This window comes from Sarcophilus harrisii, chromosome 1 (assembly GCF_902635505.1).
Source record: "Sarcophilus harrisii chromosome 1, mSarHar1.11, whole genome shotgun sequence".
Classification (NCBI taxonomy): domain Eukaryota; kingdom Metazoa; phylum Chordata; class Mammalia; order Dasyuromorphia; family Dasyuridae; genus Sarcophilus; species Sarcophilus harrisii.
In genome coordinates, this window is record NC_045426.1 from 365,931,001 (window position 1) to 365,949,639 (window position 18,639).

The following is an 18,639-nucleotide window of genomic DNA, read 5'->3' on the forward strand; positions in this document are numbered from 1 at the left end:
CACTGGCTCTGGCAGCCAGGTTTTATAATCTACTGGAAGGGCAGTGTCCAGTGCGAGCAGCTCCACTATCTTTAGATAATCACCAAGTGATGTGGAGAGACCCAGAAAGTGGTGAATGGAAGGGACCAGATAGGCTAACTGCTTGGGGGAGAGGGTTTGCTTGTATCTCTACAGGTGGAGAAGGAATCAGATGGGTGCCAACGAGCCGTTTTTGCCTTGTCCATCGCAGAGAGACAGAGCAGACCCTTGAAACAAAGGAGAAGACCCAAGAAATATCGGGTGGTTCTGTTGCTGATTGTGCTCACCACTGAAAGAGTGTGGCAGTTATGGCGTTTGACTCGTGGACATCGAAAATTGTTGGACTTCAAAACCCTCAGGAATCATTGGATTCTCTGAGACATGATAAGATTGTTGTAGGACTTGAAAACCCTCAGGAATCATTGGATTCTTTGAGACATAGGACTTGAAAACTCTCAGGAATCACTGGATTCTTTGAGAAATGATATGACTGTTACAGGACTTCAAAATCTGCTGGAATCATTGCATTCCCTAACACATAAAACGACTTTTGCAGGACTTCAAAAACTTAGGGGGATCATTGGATTCCCTGACATGTGAAGCAAGGGACAATAGATTGGTTTTGGACTATCTCTTGGCTACTGAAGAAGGTATATGTGTGACTATTGTTTACATACCCTCATTCTAGGACTTTTGGCGATCTTTTACAACACCATGTTGATTTATGTTGTTCGCTTTTCCGCTACTTGCATGTACAATTCATGTTTGTTACACCACATCAAGCCTGCACTGACTGAGGGGAGCGTCATCACTAATAGCCTCTGAGTTATTGCTATGTGCTTATGTAATACCTCCCATGCTGATGGGTTTGTGCATAATAAGGGGGAGTCACAGGTAACCCTAGAGTCTTATTATGCACAAAGACCCTTCAGCCCAGAAACCTGCTAGCAACCCCCACTTCCCTTTGGTGCTTTTCATCTCCCTTCCTGAGATGTCAGGAAGGATGCGATCATCTCCTTTTTAGTGCTTTCACCTCCCTTCCTGAGAAGTCAGGGGGATTGTGATCACCTACCCCTGGGGGCTCTGACCTCCCTGAGGAGTCAGGGATGGCATGACCATCCGTGTTCTAAAACAAAAGAAAACGGGAGATGTAATGGGCTGAGGCTTGAGTTGATGCACTGAGGTCCCAAGCACGTGAGGCTAAATAGTAATTGGACTATACTCTATTAATATATATGCTTGGAGAAAGAATGGCCCTCGCCCACTCTCTGTGCAAGTCCTGATGTGTTGTATAGGAAAGGATGATTTTGGTGGGTGGAGGCAGAGGGGCAGGAAGAGAGGAGAGAGAGATTGCTGGCTGGGTTCTGCTCTGGTGGTTTCTGGTCTCATGGCTTCTGGTCTGGCTGGCTTATTGACTCAGTTCCCCTTTACCTCTGATCCCCTTCTTCCTCCAATCCTTCTTCATCTCTACTAAGAATAAAGATTGAAGATTTTCCCCTAACCTGAATTCCTGACTCCGGCTGATTTTAAAATACATGGTCATCACAGAATCTGATAGATAAACTGCCTGAACAACTATGAACAAAAATTTACAATATATTACAGAAAAAGAAGAGCAAGAAAACAAAGAGCAAAGAAAGCTGAAGACTATAATCAACTAAAGAATTTCAGAGAATAGCAAAGAGAGATAAGAAAGTGTTCTTAAATAAGGAATGCAAAGAAATAGAAGAAAACAATAGAATGGAAAAGACAAGAAATCTCTTAAAGAAAATTAGAGATACCAAGGGAATGTTTCACTTAAAAATGGGCATGATAAAAAGTAAAAATGGTAAGGACTTAGAAGAGATTTTTGAAAAGTAACACAAATATACTTAACGATACAAGATCTTAAAATCATCAATAACAACAATTACTGATCTTGAAAATTTAGTCAAAACAATAATATATGCTGATCAATTCTGATGGATGTGGCCCTCTTCAACAATGAGATGATTCAAACCAGTTCCAACTGTTCAGTAATGAAGAGAAACAGCTGCACCCAGAGAACTATGGGAAATGAGTGTGGACATAGCATTTCCATTCTTTCTGTTGTTTGCTTGCATTTTTGTTTTCCCTCTCGGGGTTTTTTTTTTTTTTACTTTCTTTCTAGATCTGACTTTTCTTGTGTAGCAAGATAACTGTATAAATATGTATACATATATTGCATTTAACATACACTTTTAACATATTTAATATGTATTGGACAACCTACCATTTAGAGGAGGAAGTGGGGGGAAAGAGGGGGAAAGTTGGAACAGAAGGTTTTGCAAGGGTCAATGTTGAAAAATAACCCATGCACTTATATCCTAAAGAGATATTAAAGAAGGGAAAAGGACCTGTATATGCCAAAATGTTTGTGGCAGCCTTTTTTGTAGTGGCAAGAAATTGGAAATTGAATGGATATCCATCAATTGGAAAATGATTGGGTAAATTGTGGTATATGAATGTTATGGAATATTATCGTTCTATAAGAAATGACCAGCAGGATGAATACAAAGAGGCTTGGAGAGACTTACATGAACTGATCCTAAGTGAAATGAGCAGAATCAGGAGATCATTATATACTTCAACAACTATATGAGGATTATTCTGATGGAAGTGGATATCTTCAACAATGAGAAAATCCAATTCAGTTCCAATTGATCAATGATGGACAGAATCAGCTACACCCAGAGAACGAACACTAAGGAAAGGAATGTGGACTACTTACATTTTTGTTTTTCTTCCCAGGTTATTTTTACCTTCTGAATCCTATTTTTCTTGTGCAACAAGAGAATTGTATAGGTCTGTACACATATATTGTATTTAAGACATACTTTAACATGTTTAACATATATGAGACTGCCTGCCATCTAGAGGAGGGAGTGGAGGGAGGGAAGGGAAAAGTTGGAACCGAAGTGAATGCAAGGGACAATGTTGAAAAATCACCCATGCATATATTGTCAATAAAAAGCTATAATAAAAAAAATAATCTATGCATATGTTTTGTAAATAAAAAGCTATAATAATTAATAAAGAGAAAGAAAGAAAGAAAGAAAGAAAGAAAGAAAGAAAGAAAGAAAGAAAGAAAGAAAGAAAGAAAGAAAGAAAAGAAAATTTAGTCATGTGAGCCTGACGAAACATTGCTTGGCATTCCTAAGACTAGTGGAGGAGACAAAATTCCAGCTGAGCTATTTAAAAATCCTAAAAAATGATGCTGTTAGTTTTGCACTCAATATGCCAGCAAATTTCAAAAATTCAACAGTGGCCACTGATTGGAAAAGATCAGTTTATATCCCAAACCTAGAGAAGGTCAATGCCAAATATTCAAATTATCAAACTATTAATTACAGTCACTTCACAAAACCACAAGGTTATGCAATCCCTAACAAAAGATTACAGTTTTTGATGGTTTCAGAAACTTAACCTCTATAACCCACAGGTTCAATGTACCGACATTCATGTTTCTGACTTTCAGGCTATGCTCTAGGAACATAATGTTAGCCCCACAAAAGTTGAAGATTGATTCTGTTTTTCCCTTTCCTTGTACTCTGACATCTGTAAGGAAGGGGAAGGAGGAAGAATGGCATTAACAACAAATCACTATAAGATTAATAAGTACTTAGTAGAATCTAGAATGTATCTAAGAATACAGAATTTATAATTTTTAAATGTTTATAATTCCTTAGTTTCATTGTTTCATTAAAAACTTTACAAATTAGTGATTATAATGCAGAATGAGGGTTTCTGACTAGTAATCTGGTTGCTGTCCTTCATTCTTGAAGAAGACCAAAATGACATTATGTTTGAGTTGAGTTACAGTGTGTCCAACTGTGGCTAATCAGCCCAGTACGAGCTCAGAATGCTCTGCCACTGGTCGGACACACATCGTCCATATGAACATTTGGGATGGAATCTCTAATTTTGCATCTCTCATATATCTTCTCAGCTAATTCATTTCTGCTTTGCTCATAGAGCCCAGCACTTTCTCTGATAAGGGCATGCCATGTTGGGCAGTCCTGTGCCAGTGTCTCCCATGTCATACAACTGATTCTAAAGAGACTTTGAGAGTGTCCTTTTATTTCTTTTTTCTGACCACCTTGTGAGCACTTTCCCTCCATGAGTTCTCCATAAAATAAACTTTTTGGGAAGTGTACATTTGGCATTCAAACAATGTGGCCAATCCAACAAAATTGTACTCTTTCTAGTAGAGTTGGAATGCTTGCCAATTTAATTCAGTTTCTAAGAAACTACTGGCAGAATTCAAAAATTTCCTGGATCATTCTCTAATAGATTGTCACCAACACTCACATTCCTTACCTCTTAGGTTTTTAATAGGATTTTCATTCTATTTGCATCCCAGATGCACTGAATATTCCTTTATTTCTGAATATAAAATTCAATTTGTAAAGTCCAAAATATTTGGCATCAGATTATCTTACCTAAAGTTTTCATATATGTATTTTTATGAAGAGGCAATCAGCTACAACAACTTCTGGAGTACAGGTTCAAAACATAAAGTTCAAGGAATGGGAAATTGGATGACCTTTAAACTTTTCTGTAACAAGAACACCAGTGCTTTAATACCATCCTGAATTGCCAACTCCCTGGCATGTGGCTCATGGTTCTTTTTTTTTATATTAAAGCTTTTAACTTTCAAAACATATGCATGGATAGTTTTTGTCTTTTACCCTTGCAAAATTTGTGTTCCAAATTTTTTTCCCTCCCTTCCTTCACCCTCTCCCCTAGACAGCAAGTAATCTAATATTGGTTAAACATGTGCAATTATTCTATACATATTTCCACAATTATGTTGAACAAGAAAAATCAGATCAAAAAGAAAAAATATGAGAAAGAAAACAAAAAAAGGTGAAAATGCTATGTTGTGATCCACATTCAGTTCCCACAGTACTCTCTCTGAGTGTAGATGGCTCTGTTCATCACAAGATCATTGGGATTGACCTAAATCATCTCACTGTGAGAAAGAGCTATGCCCATCAGAATTGAGCATCATATAATGTTCTTGTTGCTGTGTCCAGTGATCTGCTGGTTCTGCTTACTTCATTTATACCAGTTCATGTATGTCTCTCCAGGCCTCTCTGAAATCATCCTGCTGATCGTTTCCTACAGAACAATAATATTCCACAACATTCAAACACTATTAACTTAATTCTCCAACTGATGGGCAGCCACTCAGTTTTCAGTTCCTTGCCACTACAAAAAGGATCTCTATGGTTCTAATCTATTAAAAGGATAAAATCCATCTAATTTTTTACTGGCTATATTCTCTCTGTCTCTCCGTGTCTTTCTGTCTCTCTCTCCTATATCCTCCTCAGAAGCTAGGCAAGACAATGGATAAAGCACCAGGCCTGGAACTGAAAAGACTCATTATCATATCTGACTTCATATGTTTACTAGCTATATGTTTACCTTGGACAACTTAACCCTGTTTGCCTCAGTTTCCTTATCTGATAAAAACAGCTAGAGAAGGAAATGGCAAGGATTCTAGTATCTTAACCAAGAAAATCTCAAAATGGGATCATAGAGAGTTGGACTCGACTGAAATGATTCAAAAACCACTTTTTTAGAAATCCTATGTTAAAGAATCCTAGATCTAGAGCCAGAAAACACTTCCAGGATACCTACTCCTTTTAGAGATGAAGAAATTGAGTCCAAGGGAAATTAAGTAATTCAAGGATTCTGGAAGGATATGTTAGCAGAGTACTGGGTCTGCCAAAAATTAGAATCAGTTAGTCTAAAACCAATTTATCCAACTCAAGAGAGTGTAATTGATTCAAAATACCAGATAAACCAGGCACACACATAGGTATAATTTGTGTATATACACACATACATATATGATACATACACACATACACATCAGGAACTAATAAAGACCATTTTCTTTGCTATAGTGCAAAGAAATTGTGACCCATGTCAATCAAGGCAGACTCCAAGCTATGAAATAATGCATCTTTAAAGAATATCTAAACAACGGTGAGGGGAAAACTATTTTTAATTTCACTTAAACCTTGAAGGTAGTGGGAAAATCAATCAACAAGCTCCTACTATGTTCTAGAAACTAATTTTCTTTTTTTTATTTTATTTTTATTATAGTTTTTTTATATATAAAACATATGCATCGGTAATTTTCCAACATTGACCCTTGCAAAACCTTCTGTTCCAACTTTTCCCTTGCTTCCCTTTCCCTTGCTTCCCTCCATCCCCTCCCCTAGATGGCAGGTAGTCCCATACATGTTAAATATGTTAAAGTATATGTTAAATAAATGTATACATATTTAGTAGAAACTAATTTTCTATAAGGGTGTAATACTTATAATTAAACTCTTGATTAGAAGTGTCTAATTGTTGTTGAGAACAAATAAGAACAAAGTATTTGAGCAAGTGTTGGGAGCCCAGGGCCATTATTAAGTGCATCATCCTCCAGGATGAAAATGCTATCCCATCAAAGAATAGTGTTTTTACTCTTTTTTTGTTGTTGATGGTTTTTGTTTGCTTATTTTTTTCCTTTCTCATGTTTTTCTTTCTTTTTTGACTTGATTTTGTGTGTGTGTGTGTGTGTGTGTGTGTGTGTGCTTGCACACCCGCACGTGCATGATGAATATAGAATTTTTTAGAAGAACTGTACATGTTTAATCCATATTGCTGCTTGCTGTCTTGGAGAAGGGAGGAGGGGAAGAGGGAAGAAAATTTGGAACATAAGGTTTTGCAAAGGTAAATGCTAAAACCTATCTTTGCATGTATTTGGAAAAATAAAATACTATTAAATACAAAAAATTTAACAATCTAATAAAGCTAAAATTAAAATAGAAAAAGAAAAAAGAAAATTTTACCCAAGACCCCAAAAGTGAAGCAATCAATATGTGTGGTAGTGGCAATCCATTTGGAGAGTCACCAGGCAAGACTTTGAGATCTACCAGTTATTTCTTTTACGTATGTATGTATGTATATATATATTTCTATATTATATGTGTATGTTTGTGCAAATGTGCATTCACCTCAGGTCTACATGGTAATTACTAATTTGTAGTTTGTTAAAAGGCAATGAATCAAAAATTCTTTGTTAGGATATGAACAGACAATTTTCAGATGATGAAATTAAAACTATTTCCACTCATATGAAAGAGTGTTCCAAATCACTATTGATCAGAGAAATGCAAATTAAGACAACTCTGAGATACCACTACACACCTGTCAGACTGGCTAAGATGACAGGGAAAAAATAATGATTAATGTTGGAGGGGATGCGGGAAAACTGGGACACTGATGCATTGTTGGTAGAGTTGTGAATGAATCCAACCATTCTGGAGAGCAATCTGGAATTATGCCCCAAAAGTTATCAAACTGCGCATACCTTTCAATCCAGTAGTACTACTACTAGGCTTATATCCCAAAGAAATACTAAAAAAGGGAAAGGGACCTGTATGTGCCAAAACATTTGTGGCAGCCCTTTTTGTAGGGGCTAGAAACTGGAAAATGAATGGATGCCCATCAATTGGAGAATGGTTGGGTAAATTGTGGCATATGAACGTTATGGAATATTATTGTTCTGCAAAAAATGACCAGCAGGATGAATACAGAGAGGTTTGGAGAGACTTACATGAACTGATGCTAAGTGAAATGAGCAGAACCAGGAGATCATTATACACTTCAACAACAATACTGTATGAGAATGTATTCTGATGGAAGTGGATTTCTTCGACAAAGAGAAGATCTAATTCAGTTCCAATTGATCAATGCATGGACAGAAGCAGCTACACCCAGAGAAGAAACACTGGGAAATGAGTGTAAACTGTTTGCATTTTTGTTTTTCTTCCCAGGTTATTTTTACCTTCTGAATCCAATTCTTCCTGTGCAACAAGAGAACTGTTTGGTTCTCCACACATATATTGTATCTAGGATATACTATAACATATTTAACATGTATAAGACTTCCTGCCATCTCGGGGAGGGGGTGGAGGGAGGGAAGGGAAAAAATCGAAACAGAGTGAGTGCAAGGGATAATGTTGTAAATAATTACCCATGAATATATACTGTCAATAAAAAGTTATAATTATTTTTTTAAAATTCTTTGTTATATGGGATGGTTCTATGGGTGAGGCGAGGGAGAGAGAATGAAGAGAGGAAACTTTAGGTAATATATAAACAAAAGTATCAATTAAAATTAATTTTTTAAAAGATCAGTGTGGCAATGGTCATTAGAAGTTCTCTATATTTCTGGAAGAAAATAAGATTTTTGGATTTTTATTACATCCCCTATTTTATAGTATAAGAACTATTATTTTTAAGCTCTTTCTAGAGACAGCTAAATGGTACAATAAATAGAGGTCCAATCCTGGAATCAGGAAAATTCATCTTTATGAGTTCAAATTTGGCCTCAAACACTTAACTGTGTAATTCTAGGCAAGTCACTTAACTCTGCTTCAATTTCCTCATCTGTAAAATGAATGGATAAGGAAATGGCAAATCCCTCCAATATCTTTGCCAAGAAAACCCCAATAGAGTCACAATCTATCAGAAAAGCCTGAAAATGCATAAAAAACAATAAATAAGCTATTTCTAAGCCATCATACTTAAAAGCCTCCCTTCCAGTTATCTTTTGATTTAGTTGTTCCACTCCCATTCAATTTCAAGCCAAGCAATCTCTAAATTGGTGTATCACCAATTTAAAGACCAGTTGGACAAGTTTTAAGTTATTCAAGGTCAAATGATTAGCATCAGAAATTCTACCAGGTTCTCCACTAGAATGAAATCAAAGTCACAGTTCTAACCATGGAGCAGAACTACCTGTAAGAAAATTATTCTAGTCTTTGTCTCAGTCATAACTTGTTATTGAAACAGACAGAATTTATAACCCAAGCCAGTACAGAGGCTTTGCCACCTAAGAGGTCAGAATGGATCAGAGGCCACCTTTAAATCCAGAACATTCTCCGCCACAGCTTACAAAATCTGCAAGTGTAACATTTAGGAAAAGAGAGAGAGAGAGAAAGAGAGAGAGAGAGAGAGAGAGAGAGAGAAAACGAGACAGAGAAAAGAGAGAGACACTGAGACACAAAGAGAAACAGAAAGAGACCGAGGTGGGGGTGAAGGGGTGGGAGTAGGGCTTTTGGAACATGGTCCCAGAAGAGGAAAGACTGAAGACCAAACTTCTTAGGCAATATCGCACTTTTAAGTGACTTGCCCAGTGACTGGGGCTGAATTTGAACTCAGATCCTATTGACTCCAGAGCCAATGCTCTATTCACAGCATCAGCAAGTATTATCTCATAAACATCAAAAGAGAATTACTTTATTAAAAATAGAATTTTATTAACTTAGAGCTTGAAACAATACAATGTGAACTTAAGCAGAACAAATGAGTTTTGGTTCCCATGGTGATGAAGCTTTGATTCTGTTTACTTCATGTATCAGTTGTTGAGTTGTTCCAGTAGTGTCCAACACTTTGTGACCTCATTGGGTCTTGCTTGACAAAGAGACTGGAGTAGTTTAGAATTTCCTTTTCTAGCCCATTTTACAGAGGAGGAAATTGAGGTAAACAAGGTTAAGTGACTTGCCCCAAATCATACAGCTAATAAGTCTGGGAGTGATAGACCTTAGATATTTAGCTGTGACCTTGGGCAAGTTGATAAAGGAATTGAACTAGTTTAGAGGTATTAAACACCAGTCAGGCAGGCTGCAAATCACATTAAAATGTAATTGGGAAATACTTAACAAAAATATTATAGAACACAAATAATGTTAACATATGGTTTTCTAAGTCACTAGTGGCCACAAGGATCCTTAGGTACAGTTTAGTGGCCATCACTTCCATTTATATTTGATGGCAATGAACTAGATCTTTTCTGAAATCTTTTCTTGATTTCTAGTCCAATTCATTTACAAACAAGTAAAAAGCACTAGAATAAGTGGGGGAAAGGGAAGTCTTATAATTTGAAATTTGAAAAGTGAAGCATTTCTTTTTTTCATAGTATTTTATTTTCCATATTAGTTTTCCTAGTATTCCATAGTATTATTCCATACTATTCCATAGTATTTTCCAATTACATGTAAATATAAATTTTTAACATTCATTTAAAAAAAATTAAGTTCCAAATTTTCTCCCTCTTTCTCCCTCACATCCCCCTAAAATGATAAGCAATTTGATATAGATTATATATACACAATCATGTAAAACATATTTCCAAATTAGTGAAGTTGTAAAAGTAAAAACAGATAAAAAAGGGGGGTGAGGGGACATGAAAAAAAAATATAATGAAAATGATAAGCTTCAATCTGCATTCAGATTCCATCAGTTTTTTGCTTGGTTATGGATAGCATTTTTCCTCATGAATCCTGTGGGACTGCCTTGGATTATTGTATTGCTGAGAAGAGCTAAGTCATTCAGAATTGATCATCACACAATGTTGCTGTTACTGTGTACATTGTTCTCCTGATTCTACTAATTTAAAAAGTGAAAAATCTTAATGATCTACAAATTTGGATACCCCCTATTTTGTTTTGCAATTGTGCTTTGGAAGACAGAAGGGTACAATGCAAAAAGATTCAGATCTGAAGGATCAAGGCCCAGCTGGATCTGCCACCCACAGGATTGGAAAAAATCTCAATATCGCTTACTCTCAGTTTCCTAACTTCAGAAATAAGGGATTTGTACCTTAAGATAGCCTCCACTTCTACATCGGCCACTAGGTGGCGCCATAGTTCTGGGCCTAGAGTCAAAGAGACTCCTCTTCCTGAGTTCCAACCTGGGCTCAGACACGTATTAACTGGGTGACCCTGGTCACTTAACTCTTTTGTCTCAGTTTCTTCATCTGTACAATAAACTAGAGAAGGAAATGGCAAACTACTTCTGCCAAGAAAACCCCAAATGGGGTCACAAAGGAAGCAGACACAACTGAAAATGACTCAACCACAAAACTACTGTCATGTCTATGATGGTCTGACCCCTATCAGCCTTCTTTGAAGTTAAGACCCCAGTGCCAATCCTCTCTATGCAGGGATCCCTTGAGAATTTCATGTTTCACATTTGTGGTTTTGGTTATTCAGACTTAGACATCAGATAATTTAATGGGAATTCTTGGAAATTTGCAGGATGATACATATTTGTAAAGAAAACTAAAAAAAAAAAAGTAAGTCATATAAATACTATATTTAGTAATTAATTTTCACTTACCACAATAAGTATCTGTAAAGGAAACATTTAAAAATGACTATGTCATAAATGCATGCTGTATTTAGTAATTAATTTTCATTTACCACCATAAGCATGCATACATAAATCTATTATAAACAGTTAAATTTTGTTAAAAGTTTCAGTATGCTAAAGAGCTTTGGGCTACATATTGTTTTTGGGTTGTTCCTGTGTCTCTCTAGCAACCAGTCTCTAGTCACATGGTTTTCTCCCTCAATGACCCCTGCTTTGTGCTTTTCCTAGGAAAAGGAAATTCCTGAAGCAGTTGTTGGAGCTGCACCTGAAGCTGCCAATCTCCTGCACCTACAATTTTCCAGATCTGGTGAGAAGTCTGCCAAATGTGTATGTTATCCAATTTTAGCTTTATGTAAGTGTGGTCTCTATTTTACCCATGAAGAAACTGAGATTTAGAGTGGTTGAATGAGTTGCCCAGCATCACTATTGTGATGTCATGTTCAGTCATGAACAGCCCTATCCATTGCAGCACCTACCTGTCCAGAGCCAGAAAGCTAGTGAGTGACAAAGATGGCATAAAAGTCCTCCTCTTCCTGATTCTAAGATCAGGATTCTTGTATCATACCTCACTGCCTCAAGATTGGAGGAGGTGGGTTGGAGAGGGTACAGCAGGGAAGGGAATGGACAGTAGGGGAAATGAGGGAGAGATGGGCCTGTAAAGGGAGAGAAAAAAATGAACACAATGTGGTATCCTGAGAGATCCTAGGGAGTAAATAGTTAATTATACTAAATTCTATAGAGATCAATAACTGACAAAATGTTATTTCCAGGATTAGGGAGTTTTTAGTCACCTCTGAAAATACAATTTCAGTAGAATCTAGGGGCTGACATTAGATTACAAAATTGTTAAAGAGGGAATAGAGATTAAGGAAGAAATAGAAGATCCTGCCTTGCTTCCATTGCACCTTACTCTATCCTATGATGTTTTCTCCAATCTTAATCCATGGTTTAATCCCAGCTCTTCTCACCTTTTTTAACTTCTGAAAACCCATTTTCTAACTTTTTACCTATGCATATTCTACCATATTTCAAGGTCAAACTTTTTCCTCACTCTTTGTAGATCTCTGCAGCCCAGGAACTCAACATTGTCTATGCCTTCCATTTCATAGCTATAGTGAACTACCTTGCAATAGCTGTTAATGTTATTTAACTTATGTATTCAGTCTGAGGCCTAAGCACTAAGACTATATAGGTCACTGGGCTTTCACTGTGGATATTCCAAGAAAAAGTAAACGTCTCCACTGGCCTTGTCTATTAACATTAAATACAGAAAAAATAAATAAATAAAACCCTACTTTTTTTTAAGCTCAACTTAGTATTTCTTAATACTAAGAAATAATATTTCCTTTAGCTTAAAATCCTTTCTAGATTTTTTCCTGTAAGAAAATGGGTAGTTCTGAATTCAATTCTTCTTGTGCAACAAGAGAACTGTTCGGTTCTGCACACATTATATTTATTATATCTAGGATTTACTGTGCCATATTTAACATGTATAAGACTGCTTGCCATCTGGGGGAGGGGGTGGAGAGAGGGAGGGGAAAAGTCGGAACAGAAGTGAGTGCAAGGGATAATGTTGTAAAAATTACCCAGGCATGGGTTCTGTCAATAAAAAGTTATAATTATGAAAAAATAAAAATAAATAAAATGTGTAGAAGGTCAAGAAAAAAAAAAAAAGATGTCCTAGGAATGTGATTAAAGTTAAAGGGGATAACCAAACTAATTTCTTGTCTAATTAGAGTCATTGCTTTCAGTGGAGAAGTGAGTGATTGGCCATCTATGTCCTCCTCTCCATTAAAGGAGCATTTCACAAAGGTTAACACAAGCACAACCAGAGCAACTTCCCTCCTTCCATTCCCACTTCAAGGTAGATACTATTATCATCCCCATTTTGTAATGAGATGGAAAGAGATTAAATGTCTTGGCCAGGATCATACAAGTAGTAAATGTTTGAGGCTTTATTAGAAATCATTTACTCCTGATTGGTTTCCAAGCCCAGCATCCTATTTACTGTACCACCTAATTGCCTAACATAACTTCAAGAAAGGAATTTATAGTTTTTAGTTGAAAATTAAGTAACTACTGTAATAGAATATTAACCTTAAACTTCATGTTAACATATTGTGACCTTTTTCTTATGCAAGATTCTTTTAATGTTACCTCAAATTGTCTTGCAGAGAATGTAAGGAAGGGAGCAAAGCTGGAATAGGGAAAATAACTATGTCAGTTTGGACATTTCTCTCTCTAAAGTAGAAAAGCTTAGATTTAGATTAAGGTTAGTCACAGTTATTGGCAAATTTGTGCCTAAAATGTATGGTTTCATGATTTTTTTCCTGAAATTTTTGTCTTTCACAATCACAATGTAGTATCTTACATATATAGGCACATAACAAATGCTTTAAAATTATATTTTCAAAAAGTAAGACAATAGACTAGAAATGAAACTTCTAACCTGTCTTTCATGAGGAGGTTGCATTTTTTCTCAATAAGGTATGTCTCCTTGATCTCTCATTTCATCCATTTGTCCCTTGGAATAGTTCCACTAACTCCCCTACCATCTCTAATCTTTGATTTCTTCTTGTCTACTGATTTCTTTCCAGGTGCCTTTAAACCCAATCAAGTTTATTCAGTCCTTAGATTCGACAACTGTCCTTAGTGGCTATCATCCTATATTTCTTTTCCCCTTCTTGAATAACCTCCTTGAGAAAGCAGTCAGTCTATCCTAGATGTCGCTATCTTCTTACTCTTACTCTCTTCTAAATTTTTTGCCTTCTGGATTACAACCTCACGATTCAATTGCAACTGCTTTCTCCAAATTCATTAATGATCTCTTAACTGACAAATCTAATGGCTTTTTCTCAGTCCTCATTGATTTTTTTTTTACAACAAAGAGCTGACCATGTAATCTTCAACTCAATTGTCTCCAGAAGTTCCCCATTATCTCCAGGTTCAAATATAAAATTTTGCTTTGTACATAAAGCTCTTCATCACGTCCCCTTTTATCTGCCCAGTTTTTTTTACACAGCTGTTCAACAAGCATTTATTAAATATCTATTAAGTACCAGCCACAGTATCAGAGCAGAAGATAGAAAGAAGTGTCAGTCCATGCCCTCAAAATGCAAACTATATACAAATAAGTTATATACAAGATAAAAATGGAGATAATCAAAACAGGGGAGGACTAGCATTAAGGATGATTGAGAAAACCTTCTTTCAGAAGATGGGATTTTAACAAGTATTTGAAGGAAATTAAATTGGAAGAAACAAGGAAGGAGAATATTTCAAGTGTGGAGAATATTCCTTGAGTTCCCCGAGTCAGGAGATGGGTTCTTGAATTGGTAACAGCCAGGAGACCAAGATTACAGGATTGCAGAGAATGTGGTATACCATATAAAGTGCAAAAAGACTGGAAAAGGATGGGTTAAGGAAAACTTTATTTTTTTATTTAAATTTTATTTTTAGTTCACATTTTCTTCCTTTTAGCCCTCCCCTATCTGCTGAGAAGACAAGAAAAACAATACTTACTATACATAAAATTACGTAAAACATTTCCTTATTAACATGTACTGAGGGAAAAAAAGGAAGAAATAAAAAAAAAGTAAAGAAGGTAAAAAATATGCTTCAATCTGCACTCTGAGTCTATTAGTTTTCTACTTGGAGGTTGCTAACATTTTATATCATGAGTCCTTTGGAATTGTGGTGGATCATTGTATTAGTAGAGTTACTAAAACTTTCACAATTGATTATCTTTACATTATTGCTATCATATATACAATGTTTTCCTGTTTCTTATCACATCACTTTTTATTTGCTCACATAGATTTTTTTCAAGTTTTTCTGAAACTATCCCTTTCATCATTTCTTACTGTATAATAATATTCTTTAACATTTATAAAATCTTTAAACTGGTTTAAGGGGTCTTTAAAAGGCAAACAACAGTTAATCACAACTTTCTGAAATACACATGAACACTAGATTTTTAATAAGAGAAATAAACATGCATATGGAACCCGAAGAGTTCACAGTCCATATAGGAGCTTGCTAGTAGGACAAATGGAGGAGATACAGAAATCTCTACCTAAACATCCTTCACATGAGATGGAAAGGTATAGCAAAGGTGCGAAAAGGACAAAACCCCTCCTAAAGGGGAGTAGCAAGGCAACAGAAAATGCTATGTTCTTTTCCCTTGAAAATTGCTACACTATGAAGAGGAGGATCTGCTTATCTGTAAGGGTCCTGACAATTGCACAAGCAGTTTCCCATGCTAGTGCAGACTGACTGGAGCCTGTCTTGATTCCCAAGGCAAAATCCAAGTCCAGTTTGGAAAGCAAACAACAAATTATGTTTTATCTGGGGGCAAAGAGGTCTTCATCCTTGATATATTCAGGGATTTCTGAATATTCTGAGTTCAGTATTTCTAGAAAATATGGCAACTCAAAAAAACAAATTCAAGAGTAACATTATTACTTTATATTTGATCTTGGAGGCAAGAGAGAGCCACTGAAATTGATGACTATGGGGTAACATGATAGCGGCAGTGTCAGAGGATAAAAGAGGATATATATAAGAGATGTTATGAAGGTAGAAAAGACAGGACTTGGCAACTAACTAAATAGTGTGTGTGTGTGTGTGTGTGTAACCTTTTGGGAAATGTAAATTGGAAATTGTGTTCAATCAATATAATCAGATTTGATTTTTAACTAAGGCCTGTAAGAAATAATTAAACTTAATTAAGCTCCATTTTTATTAATATGTTGTTCAATTTTAGCTCCCTCACTCTTATAAGCTCAAGTTTCTTGTTTTGTTAAGACTTCCTCTTAACTAATAAAGACTTCCCCCTTTTTTGTGAGTTAAAGTTTCCCTTTTTGTATCTAAGTTAGATTCATGAAAATTCACAAAACATTTCATGATGCTTTTATAGTATATCAATGAGTCGCTTCATTAATCAGACACCTGAACTAATAAGAAAGCTGAGCTTTGATATAATTAAAGTCACATGATGTTGAGAACATCTCCAGCCCGGATGTTACAAATAAATGTATTTCTCTATTCCTGCTATACTTCCCTAATCCTGTAAATTCAATGAATATGCATTAATCCATGAATATGTATTAATCTCATGAATATGTACCTTGATTAGTTCCTCTTTTTAGACTATAAAAATGCTGTATTCTGCCATGAATGGCTTTGGGTATTAAGGATGTATTAACTCTTAATAATTGTCAACTGCTAGTTTTGCCAATAAACTGAATATGCTTGGAACTTTTTGCCCCAGTTTCACTTCATTGTAAATTTCTAAAATGACACTTTCTTCTTTCATGTACTGTACTGTTACTCAAACAAAACACTCCATCTTTTTACTCCCTGTCTTTTCACTTGCTGTCTCTCAAGCTTAGAATACTCTACCTCTTTTGCTTCTACCAGAGCTTCCCTCAACAATCAACTCAAATTTCAACTTCTACCTTTCCTAGTTCCCCTCACTACTAATGACTCTTATCTTCTTTCTATTTTGTATATCTCTGCTATAGAGATATAGAATGAGAGGTTCATTGAGGGAAGGCATTGTGTCTTTCCATTTCTTTGTAATCTCATTGCTTACTAGAGTGCCAGGCACACAATAAGAGCTTAATGTTTGTGACTGATATTCAAATTATACAAGATATGTGGTTCAGCAAAATCTATTTTTATAAACTATACAAAATCTATATTTATTAATTGCAAACTCAACCTCTGGCAATTTAGCATAGATACTCTCTGTCATCCCTTCCACCAGGATGTAGTCATTATCTCCCATTATCTCTTAAATCAGTTCATGATTCATACTATGAATTTGTATACTTCAGTGTTCTCTTCCAGATATGTTTTTCATTTTTCTGTATTCTCTCCTGGTGGTCTCATTAGCTGACAAGTTCTATTATCATCTTCATGCATATAAATAACCACATCTACATGTCCTGCCCTAGTCTCTCTCTCTTCCAATTTCCAATCACACAACATCAACTTTATGTTCATAGGTATCTCAAACTCTGCATCTCAAATCCATTCATGATTTTTCCCAAAAAACTTTGTCTTCCTAATCTCTGTTGATAGCATTATCATTCTTCTGGTCACTCAAATTTGCAACCTCAGAGTCATTCTAGATTCTTTACTCTTTTTTTTAAGCCCCCATATCCAATCAGATATCGTCTTTTCAATTCTACTCAATATCTGTTACATCCATTTCATTCCCACCACTTACATGGCCTTTGTTCAGGCCCTGATGTAACGCAATACACTCCTAATCAGTCTTTCTGCTTCAAAAGCTAGTGCTTAGTATTTCAAGTTACTTCACTTTCTTGATCATTCTCTACCTTGCTATCAGATTGAAATTCTTATTTCATTTCTTTTCAATTAATCAGTATCTATTTTCTTTCTCCTCTCCCTAATTTAAAAGAAAAAACCCACCTCTCATAACAAATATGCACAATGAAGCAAAACAAATTATCATACTGTTCAAGTCCAGAAATGTCTCATTCTGCATCTTGAATCCATCACCTCAGAGGCAGAAAGAAGGTAACAGTGTTCAACATCTGTTTTCTGAAATCATGGTTGGTCACTGAATTGATCAAAATCTTAAGTATTTGAAAGTTATTTATCTTTCCAATGTTGTTATTATATAAATTGTTCTGGTTCTTCTCATTTTAATTTGCATCTGTTGACATGTCTTCCCCAGTTTCTCTGAAACTATCTAGGACAGTAGAATTTCATTACATCTGTAAACCATAATTTGTTCAACCATTCCTTAATTAATGGACAAACCTTAGTTTCGAGTTGTTCATCACTACAAAAAGAATTGCTATAAATATTTTTATACATATAGGTCCTTTTCTTCTTCCTTTGTTCTCTTTGGGATATAGATCTAGTAAACAAATCACTAATCCAAAGGGCTAAATTAATATTTCTAAAGAATATCTCTGACCTCATCATTTTTCTGCCCCCCTAAGGATAGCCCACTTGTTCATCCTTCCTTTTCTTCCCTCTTGGATAAAATGAAAATTCCTCTATTTAGTACTTAAAGTCTTCTCCTATCTGGCTTCACCTCTCCTCTCCTGCCTTATGCATATTTCTTTCTTTTATATATTCTGTATTCCAAACCAACTGGCCTACCAGCTGTTCCTCCATATGAGATTCTCTCTCTTATCTCCATGTCTTTGCCTAGGCTAATTCACATAGACCTTTTAAATTTCCTAACTTTCTTCAAGGTTCAAAAAACATTCAGCTCTAGTATTACTTCCTCCACAAGGTCATTGGGTTCTTCATACTTGTTAGTACCCTAAGGTCCTTATAAGTAAGTATCTTAGTAACCCTAAGTTAAGACAACAGGTTATAAAACAAAGAAGAAAA

The 18,639-nt window shown here is 35.7% G+C and overlaps 1 protein-coding gene across 3 annotated transcripts in view; it reads right to left on the bottom strand.

Annotated features, from left to right (window-relative positions):
- KATNAL2 (katanin catalytic subunit A1 like 2) overlaps window positions 1-18,639 on the bottom strand; it is a 129,698-nt gene that overhangs the window by 109,986 nt on the left and 1,073 nt on the right. The window lies entirely within an intron of this gene.